This window comes from Apaloderma vittatum, unplaced genomic scaffold (assembly GCF_000703405.1).
Source record: "Apaloderma vittatum isolate BGI_N311 unplaced genomic scaffold, ASM70340v1 scaffold4770, whole genome shotgun sequence".
Classification (NCBI taxonomy): Eukaryota; Metazoa; Chordata; class Aves; order Trogoniformes; family Trogonidae; genus Apaloderma; species Apaloderma vittatum.
The window spans coordinates 10,119-20,688 of NW_009694890.1; the positions used below are offsets into that span (position 1 = coordinate 10,119).

General features: G+C 44.8%; 1 pseudogene; it reads left to right on the plus strand.

Annotated features, from left to right (window-relative positions):
- Positions 1-7,995: 7,995 nt before the first annotated feature.
- LOC104273672 lies at positions 7,996-8,271 on the plus strand (annotated as a pseudogene).
- The last annotated feature ends 2,299 nt before the right edge of the window (positions 8,272-10,570 follow it).

Genomic DNA, 10,570 nt, shown 5'->3' on the forward strand with positions numbered 1-10,570 from the left:
CCGCGGAGCCTGCAGCCAAGGAAATCCTATCTGTTTGTAAAGGCGGCTGAGCTGCAGCAGCTTATGTGAAGTATGAAGCCAAGACTCTCCGAGTGGAGGGATTTATAGGGCAACGTGACTTTTATAGACGTTGCATTAGCTTTAAACATTTGCCTTTCTCAGCATGGGTTCTCCTCCAGTGCATAAAACTTCCCTTACATTTGATGTATTTGCTGGGGAGGAGACATGGACTCCACTGAGAGTAAATGTCCCTGTTTCTGTGCTTTCTTGAGAGGCAGCATTTAATGCACGCCCGTCACGCTGTGGACATTTGCCAACACCCATCCATGGCCTGCTGGGATTTGCTCTGCTTCTCTCATCTTTCCCTGTTTTGACTTAGAGGTGATAGAGAAGTGAAGGCGGGTTTTTTCATATGTAAAATATGTTTTATTTTATATTTACTGATCCCAGTCCTTCCCTTCTCCTTGGCAACAGGGGATGTGGGCATTGAGCATTTGCTCTCTGAACCTGCTGAGGGGTACACAGAGGTCTGGCATTACCTTAAGCACAAGAGATTTTTAATTCATTAAGCCCTGAATCAACCTTTTTTCACTGTTTCCATGTGCCTCCTGCCTTCCCACAGCCACATCCCCCACCCGTTATTTGGTACCCTAACAGCAGATGTTTAAACCTCAGCCATCCCTACAGCACCTGCCACACCTGAGCATGGATCACCTCCCTTAGGAACTGCAGGGAACTCCTACGAGTTGTAATACATTAGACTGAAGTAAACCATACTTAAACACCCCAAAACAGGTATAACCCTGGTTTAAACTAGTATTGTTCTCATGCAAATTAATATTGGTGACGATAAATATGTTTCCTCACCAGGTTCTCAGCTGCATCTGGGCATGATATATTTGAATATATTGTGTTTCTCTCACTGCTACCCTGCTACAGGGTGTAGCATGTTTATTTACCAGGACCATTGCATTAAAGGAAGTTTCTAGGAACTTTTGTAACACGACGTAGAGGTCAGATCTTTTTGAATCAACACCGATATTTCAATAAATAGGAGCAAAGCATAAGGTGCTGTGCAGCTCTGATCAGGAGTTTCTCATTTCTCTGCATTCCCATCAGTGAGAGGGAAGGACACAATACACTCTGTTTCTGGGTCTTGCTGATTTTATCCCTTCCTTGGTATTTAATTAATTTGCTCTGTGTATATGTGGGGGGAATGGTGACCTAATCCTATTGAAATATAAGCCAAGCAAAACAAGTTTAGATGGAGACGTGGTCACACAGCAACTTTCAGTTCAAGAACAATACACTTGAGGTAAGGTATGTTGGCAAAGTAGTTTTAGGCGTATCAGACCTAATTGGTTTTATTGTGATTGTAATAATACTAAGTGGGAAAAAGCTTGAGTTGGAAATTAAAGTAGACAGCAAGTTTGGGAATGTTTGGTAGCTGTGGAGATTGAAAGTTTCTATACATGTTATATATATATATATTAAAAAAGCCTCTTACAGAGACTTTTGAAGGCCAGCTGAAACTGCAATCCTAGCTGACACAGAAATAGAAAAAAAAAGAAAAAAGAAAAAGCAGTAATTCAGTAGGTTTCAGCATTCAGGCAGAGCAAAATGCAGAAATCTATGAAGCAGCCCGTCTTGGAAAGTAGACTTTTACTTCTTGTAAAGTAGACATGTTTGTTCTCAGCATCTAAATTGCTTCTAGCAGCAGAGAAAAGATCTTGGTTTTCCTTACTCAAAACATTTACCTTTAAGCTCAACATAGTCGAGCTGGATCATGTACTTGAACGTTCAGTGTCATTTACCTACAAATAAGCAGCTCAATGCACGCCTGCATCGTGTACTCCCCAGGAACAGGGCAGAGGCGTGTCAGGAAGATCTGCCACCCATGCATTGTACCTAGAAGGAAGCAGAGCAGCTGCTGCATTGCCTTGGATTGTGTTTGCATTTGATATCTTGCTGCAAACTCTACCAGCTCTCTGCCCGAGCAATGATTTCTGCACATGCCCTGTAATACAGAGGTAGAGAGCCAGGAGTTGTGTCCTGGCTGCTGTCTCTGCTGTTGCACTCTATGGAGGTGTGTGCTGCCTCTTGGATGTTATTTCAGTGGCTGCCCTCGCATTTTTGGTGGAGGGAGTCGGAGGGGGTTGACACAGGTCTTAGCAAAGAGGCTAGCAGGGTGGCACTGCCGGTCCCTGGGGGCTAAACCCCTGGGAAAGCTGTAAGATCCTCTGCTTTCCCGCAGCCCTAACCCACCTCAGAGGATACACATTGCCCAACATTGTGCCGGGAAAGGTGACAAGGGCTGGGAAGCTCTTGGAAATGCAGAAAGCACAAGATAGAGGACTGATGGTGCTGAGCACCAAGCCCAATACTCAGCAGTTGCAGCCAGGCAAAGAGGAGAAAGGTTCCTCCTGCTAAACCACTCAGACATGAGACTTGACTGCTGCTCCCTCCCCAGATCCACCACCGCATTCCTGTGGCATCTTGGGCAGATCGCTCGGAGGAACGTTTTCAAAGGAAACGAGCCTCGGAGCGAAGGGGAAAAGCAGCTGCTGGCTCTTGGTGTGCCTCCTTCTCTGCCTCCATGGTCAGCGAGGAAAGGGACTTGGAGATGCCCCAGAGTGAGATCCTGACCTCTTGATTTATTTTCCTCTTCCTGGAGACCTTTTGTCTCCCACTGCCTGGGCAGGGAATTTAGGGATTTACTGTCACGGCTGGTTTATCTACTCACTTGGCACAAGTGAGGTCCCTGTGGTAGGCAGCCTGGCTCGTACCCTACACCTTTTTTTTTCCCCTTCCTGTCTCCTTGATTAGTGTGGTTTCTATTTTCGTTAAACTGTTGCCTTTTGTCCTTTGCAAGTATAGGGAACAAGGTGTTGATCCCTTCCTGGGTACTGGCAGTGACCAAGTCAAGTATTGTGAGGAAACATTTTCACCTCCCCAATCTTTACTCCAAACCGGCAGAGGGGACTGGGTGCTACTGTCACCTGGTGTCTTTGCATCCTCCTCTTCAGCAGTATCTCAGGCTTCAGGACTCAAAGTGTCTGGGGAAAGCAATGCCCCAGGACATGCTTCAGCTGTGGTTTTGAGGCCAGGGACCTCTCTCCAGATACCTCCAGGGCTGTCTTTTCACCAGCCCTTAAGTGCCTCCAGATGCCCCTGTCTCCTCTAAAACCACCCTTGGGCCTGGGAGCAGGTGCACAAGGGTTGTGAGTTTGAAGGCAAAGAATGGGGTTTTGAAATGGATGCCTGCAAAACCCATTGCAGATGAGAGCCACCAGCAATTTGGAAAGGAAAGTCTGGTTTTTTCAAAGCACTTAATCACAGGGAAGTATTTTTTTTTATTATTATTTCTGTTCTTCAGCTTAAGATTATTATTTTGAAAAAGATGGGAAGAAAAAGAATAGGTTGAGAGTGTTTTTCCTTGTGAAAAATACTCTTCCCTGTGAGAAAACCATCCTCTGTGCTGAGTCAGTGTCTCGGTGGAGCTACTGGCACTCAGGCTTTACATAACAGCTCATAAACAGTGTTCACATTTTCCAGGTACACGGGCCCTTCTCAGCTGCTCAGGGGGACGTCACAGCCAAGTATCACTCAAGAGAATTGCCCAGATGCCATCCAAGAGCTGCCTTTTGAAGACCCTACAACAGTTCTTAGGATGATTTTCCACCAAGCAGCAGTTTGATGCAGATTGGAACAAACAAGGTTGTTTTTAAAGACTCATGATTGCCCATGGATCTGGATTTGGGTCTTTTGCCAGGGCAAGGTTCTTTGACCTCCAGGAAAACTATTTGTGTGCTGTCCTTGCAGCCTGCCCCATGTAGCCCGTGATGCCAGCAACCATTTCATGGGACTCAGGGTGAGATCCATCTCAGTCTGAGCTAGTTATCTAGGCAAAGGTGATGGGAAAGGTGAGACGACTTGCCTTCACTGTCTGCATCTTGAGTTTAAAGTGAAAATCTGCTTTTAGTGAGCAGTGAAATGGGGAAGAAAAGCACCACTCAGTGCCGAGACGCCTTGGGCAAAGGCTCCCTGCAGGCAGTGCTTCACACCACAGTGACGTCCCCCTCTCTAATATTTTGAATAAACTGGAAGTTTGTGCCACCAGCCTTACACCTCCCACAGCAAATGCTGACCCAGCATTCAGTAGGAAAAGTCACAATCATTTCTTTCTCCATCCAGGTCTTAGGTATCTTGGTGATTCATATGAAGTCCTAGGGTGAAATTCCATTAATGCCAGTGATGCTGGATCTACCTTCAGGACCCTGATTCGGTACCTCTGAAAGGTGTGTTCTTTCAGCAAGCAGAGGAGGTTTAACCCAGCACAGTCATGCCCCTATAGCTTCACCCAACGTGATGGTTTAACAGTGCTGACAGGGGCTTTTCCATGCTTCAGCGGTAGTGTTAGTCTTGGCTGAAAACTCCCAGAAACTGAAGGTTCAGTCACTCCATCCCAAACCCAGTACTCTCTGCTGCCAGACCCCTCCTGCTATCCTTTGCCGCACCATCCATCTTTCCATCCAACATGCTCACTCCCACGTAGCCCACCCAAAGGGGCTGAACAAAAAGAAGAAATTAATGCTCAGAATCTGAACTGGCACCATGGCAAGGCAGGGCTCAGAGGTGACCTCTCTGGCCAGGAGAAGTAAAAGATCATCTGCTTGAGCCGTACTATGTCCTTATCAGCTTCCGGAGGGCACAGAGTCCTTTGTCTTGCTAAGAGCACAGAAGGTGTTGGAGAAACAAATCCTAGTGGAGTGAAAGAAAAATAAAGAGCTCTGTTTGGCTCCTGAGCTCCTTGAGAGAGAGTTAATGAATTATTGCTGTGCTCAGACAAATAAGAGCTGGAGGTACACATTTTGTGCTGCATGAGCTTTAGGTTTAAGATGTTTTATGTAACTTGGACAGTGGTAAAGCACAGAGCAGCAAGTCAATGTGCAGCAAATGCAGGAATTTTTTACCTTTCCTGCAGGGAAGAGCAGGAGGAGAGTGGTGTGGGGAGGTGGTGAGCTCAGTAAACAAGAACTATTCAAGCAGCACCACAGACTGATTAGCTTGTCATCTATTTGTTCAGCAGCTGGGTTAGTCATACAGGCTGTCCTGAGCTCCCAGCTGTCATAGTTACACAGTATCAGCACCAGTTTAAATATAAGGTGGTGGCATCCATGTGGACAACAGCACTCAGGTTTAAACATCATCCTCATTGCAGAGCCCGTGAAAAATGCTGTTTGTAACCAGCTGGTGAGAATGTGAGGACTCCATGCTGTTATTTTTCCCCCTGGACAAGGAGCAAAAGGTTTGGTTTTTGGCTGATAGTCTTGCAGTTGCAGGCAAACATCCAGTTACGAAGCGAGGTTCTTCCTATCACCCACCCTGTTGGTAAACAAAGCTGTACATGTCCAACAATACTTCTGTTTTTTATAACTGTGTTGTTCCTGTGATGTCTCTGGATATCTCCAGATAATTTAAGCACTAAACCATGCGTTTCAAACTGGAGTGAGGACCTGGAAGGGGAACAGCCTAAGCAAAAAGCTGGCTAGCTTTTTGATGGTGTTTGAGATGTTTCTGAGCAGCTCTGTAGAGCTGGACTACCTCTACTGGCAGAGGACCAGCCTCAAAAGGTTTGGGAGTGCCTCTGGGATGAGGCTTATGCCATCCCTGATGTCTCCCATCAGGCTTTACCATTGCCCCGTCAGCCAGCCCAGACAGATGAGCTGCAGTTGAGTTCGCACAGCCTCACGCTTCAGCTGCGTAAATCGTTCACTCCTCTGTGTTGAACTCTGTCATACGCCAGGCCTATCGCTGCATCAATGGAAAATGCAAGAAATCCCTCACTGAACTAGAGTTTCCACCTCCTGTCCTCCCAACAAACATCTTTTCCTAACGCGGTTCTCTCCTTTGCAGAGATTTAGGTTCAAGACGTGTTCTGCTTGAAGTTTTCCAAGGGTTTGGCAAAGACAAAAGCTATGAAGTGCTGCTGGCTGTTTTTAAATAGCATTTGGAATGAGCTGTCACCAAAACCAAATTCTCTCCTCTTCAGTGCAATTTCTGGCCCTTTGTGAGCTCCCAAACTCCCTAGTGTGCATTTATAAAAGAGCCCTAGTGAGAGGATGGTCAGGGCAAGAATTTGCCTTTTAGCAAAGCCCTACAGTGCTTTTGCACAAGAAAAAACTTATGGGGACTGGAAGCAGTTGCTGTGTTTGTGTTGACTGGCCACGGGTTTCAGCTGCTGGGGGTTTCCAAAGCAAATGAAATGTTATTCATCAAAGCGGACTCCCTCCCCTACTCTCAGATGTTGAAAATACTACGAAGTAAGATGGAAAGAAACATGTAATCCTTCATCATCACAGTGAGGATTTGCTTGTTTATTTAGATTCCCTGTCCGTTCCAAATGTTCTGCCAGAGAAAGTCCATCCAGGCTCCAGGAGTGCTTGACACACATAAAAAAAAAATCTAGATGTATATAGGAGATAAATCCAGCAGAAGACACTGCCTTTCCTCATTGTGCACCAGTAGAGCAATGAGCTGAAAGTCCCACTTGCACAATAAAATATCACAGGATGCTTTTTGTAAAGGAAGCACATCACCTCGTGAAATAGATTTTGATGGTGGCTCCTCTAGATTGGAAACTTTATGGTGGAGTTACCCTTGAGCTCTGGACACATCCTCTTTTTCTGCTTGGATAATGTTGCCCAGGTAGAAAACATGGAATGTGGTGCCTTTGTAGTTGTGAAATTAGAGAGTTGTGTTCAGAAGGTGATTCCTCCCACTGTGCTAGGAGGTGGAGATCACCCTCTTGATGGGTGACTGTCCCTGCAGACCTTATAGAGGAAACTGAAGGAGAGGAGACCAGACCCGAGTCTCACATTTAGCTGCCTAAGAGAAGGCAGCCAAATCCCTTTCCAGATGGCATTGTTTGTGAGGGACACAACTTCTTTGTACTGAAACTAGTCAGCAGTTTCTGTAGCTGGTGTTTCTCATTCCATTCCTATTGCTGCGCCTACAAACAAGAAGCAAATCTGAAGCAGGAGACCCTGAGCATGGCAATCACATATAGCTGAGGTGAGATAGACCTCTGGGTCATCCTAGGATGAGGTAGTCGAGGAAGAACAATTGTCCAACAGATGTTTTGCATTTGGCCCATCATTCAACTCAGTGGATTTGAAAATGCCCTGAGAGCGACTCTTCTACTGATGCCTTGGGTGCAGGATCTTTGAAGTTGGCTCCTTTTTTTTTCAGCCTAAGAGCCACCGGCATGAGTGGACATCAAGAGCTTGTTGTCCCTTCTGGGAGCAATTATTGCAGTAAGCTGGTAGTGGGTAGAATGGAAGAGGCAGTCTTCAGCCAATGACCCTCCAAAAAATCACTTCAAAAAAGTTACAGAATGTTGAATGCTCCTAGAGACTGCTGAGATTTTACCCTTTAGGGTTTTGTCTGAAAGAAGCCCATATAATGAGACACTTAAGACAACTTGTTTCTTGAAAAGGCAAAACCAACCAGTTCTGTGTTTTGCAGGTGCTGTCCTTATTATTTCACATGTTGACATAGAGAGCAAAGGGCAGGTTCATGTAAAAATCTGGGGTTTCTGAAGGGCTGATAAGCTGAATCAAATCTAGTTTTCCAGAAGTGACACCCCTTGCCTTGAATTCCGGTTTCATACCATAAATAGGGCAACCTTCCGCCGCAGGTGGAAGCTTCGACGTAGCCTCAGTGGACTGGACAGGTCTGTCAAACAGCTCATAAAAGTAACTGTGAAACACTAGTATCATCAAGATCTACAATTTGGGGTCTTATCTGAATACAGAAGTGGAAGAGAGGATTTTACTAAAAAGGGTGTTAAAAAAAAGAATACAACTTCCAAAAAAAGCACTCTACATTTGAAGAGCTGTGAAGTGTTTCAAGTAACACTTGAGTTAACGCTCGCTTCACTAAGTTTTCTTGTAAAGCTCACCTGTTGCTATTTCATTTCTTCTGTCCCCTCAGCTCATGTGCTCCTCGGTCCAGAAGGCGCTGTTTGAGGAGGAGGACAGAGTGAAGAAGCTGCAGCAGAAAGTGGCGACGCTGGAGAAACGCAACAAGCAGCTGCGAGATCGGGTAAAGAAAGTCAAGAGGTCTCTCCGGCAAGCCAGGAAAAACACCAGGCACATGGAGCAGATGAACCGAAAGCTCAGCGAGAAACTTTCCTCTGTGGGTGGTCAAATCCCCTATATTAACTCTCTGAAGCAGGAGAACTCCCATGCTACCTACCTTAAAGTATAATGCAAGGGTAAGTGCTCAGGCCAACGATAAGGGTGAATTTTGCCTGCATTAGAGCAGGATCTGGCTCTCAGAGCTTGTCTTCACTGTGCTTCAAACCTGGCATGGAAAATGCATCTGAATTTGCTTTAGACACAGTGCTAGATTAAACAGGAATGCAAACGGTATTTGGCTGGGTGTTGAAGGCAAAGCCCAAAGCCATGTCCTCACTGGTGTCAGTGGACATAGGGCCAGACCATAATAGTCTGTGCTTCCCCACACTCAATGCCCTCCACCTCTGTCACCTGTTTAGGTTGTTTTTGATGAAAGTGCAAGATCAGCCCCACGGGTCATTGCAGGCACCTGGCACAGATCTTCTTGGAGAGATCTGGTGTCAATTTGCTCTTCCACATGGGCTGGGCAAGCAAGGCCAGGGGGGTAGATGGAGGTAGATGCTGTAGGAAGGATGCAGGCATGAATGCTCTTTGCTCCATCATCACCCCTAAGCTTTCAGCCTCCCTTAAGCTTGACTGAAGCCTACAACCAGTGTCTGAGCAAAGGCTGTCTGGGACACAGTCAGTTTGGCTTCCTCTTTAATATGAAGTATAGGTGTGCCTAAATTGCCTCAAGGCTGTTTCTAAATATTCTAAATAAAATATCTAATATTTTTATTTTACCAGGAAGTGCCTCAAGGATCTCAGTAACTCCCACAGGTGCCTTTATCATTGCCCAGCCAACAGGGTTGGAAAACACATGATTTTGGGACTGTGTCTAAGACCTAATCCAGCTCCTGCAGTCAGGAGTGGTCTTAGCTTGAGTATTAGTGGGTGCTGGATGAGTTGACAGTTTCAGATCCCGTTTTCAAGCAGGTTTAGTTTACAGTGTGGACAAGGCTTCAAGTTTTGTAATCACTGTTTGAGGTATAATGGAGGTTGCTGGGCAGCCTTACTTAGTTACACTTAGATACTGTAGACACCACATCAATATCAATGGGGCATTAAGAATTAAGGTAGTTTATATATGTATATATTTTAAAATCCTATAGAAAATATTTTTATTACACATTTGATATAGTCTAATTTCTTAAAATATGAAGTAAATCCCGTTTCTCAATTATTTCATTAAACAAAAAAAAGTCCATCCTGTCATTTCTTAGACATTTACAAACTGACTTTTGCTCAAGCAGCATAGGTTAAGGCACCAGTATCCAGTGGCTGATGACATTTTCAGCCGTGTTAAGGTACCAGAGCATGCCTTGGATCTCGGTGCTCCACCAACCTTCTTTCGTAACAGCACCATAAGGAGAGAAAGGTAGAAGAAGAGTTTTTGTGGTTTTCTTCCTTTCTCAAAATATCTTTTCTTACTCCAAGCATGAGAACCAAGTGCAGATAAGCTTTGTGCTTTTCGATAGGGGCAGATGGCCCTTGCCCAGCCCCAGGAATGCTGACAATCTGCCAGGGCTAAAGTCAATTTGTACGAGATGGACTGATCCAGATGATCTTTAACATGAGGGCCTCAGAAATAACAGTGTGCAAAGCCACCGCTTTGCTCCTACCTCTTCATGCTTTACCAGGTCACTGCCTGGTCTCCATGCTGTGTCTCAGAGCTCAAAATTAGAGTATATCCAAGCTACAGACCTGCGGGACCACGCTTTTAGCTATCCCTGCGCTAGGAAAAGCCCCTATCAGCTTTCAACCGTGAGCTTCAGTCCAAGCTGAACTCAGAAGTTAAGCCTTGTCTTGGCTTCTAGGATGCTGCTGAGTTTACCTTCCAGTTTTACTCCTTTTGGAAATAGAGCTTTTTTTTTTTTTCCTATTTTTTCCCCCCTTCTTGAAATAATACCAGCATTTTTAAAGATTCTGACTACTCCACAAACTGCACCGGTTTCAAAAGCTTTGCCTACCACATCAGCATAATTTGAGTTGTTTTGTGCTGTAGTCAGCAATGCTGTTTCCTGAGAATTGCTGCAGACCTAAGGCTTCCTTAGAAGCCATCAAGAGATTTTAAGTCCAAAATTTAAGGAAAGGAACTAATTTTTCTTTGGTTTGTTTCTGGTTTTTAAACTACTGTTTAAATAAATGGAACTGTTTTTCCTGGTATAGGTATTAAAAGCTTGTCTTCTAATTTTTTGTTAATAAAAATATTCCTTCTGGTATTCATTCATGTTTTATAAACTTTTGTGTAACACTGAGAAAGTATAGTTAATATAGCTACACCTTTGCTATTCTTGCAAATTTTCCAAACACAGTGTTGATAATCTTTTTCTTGTGGCTCATATTTTTGTCTCGTGATGAAAAGATTGGAATTTTCTTCCTATTTCCCC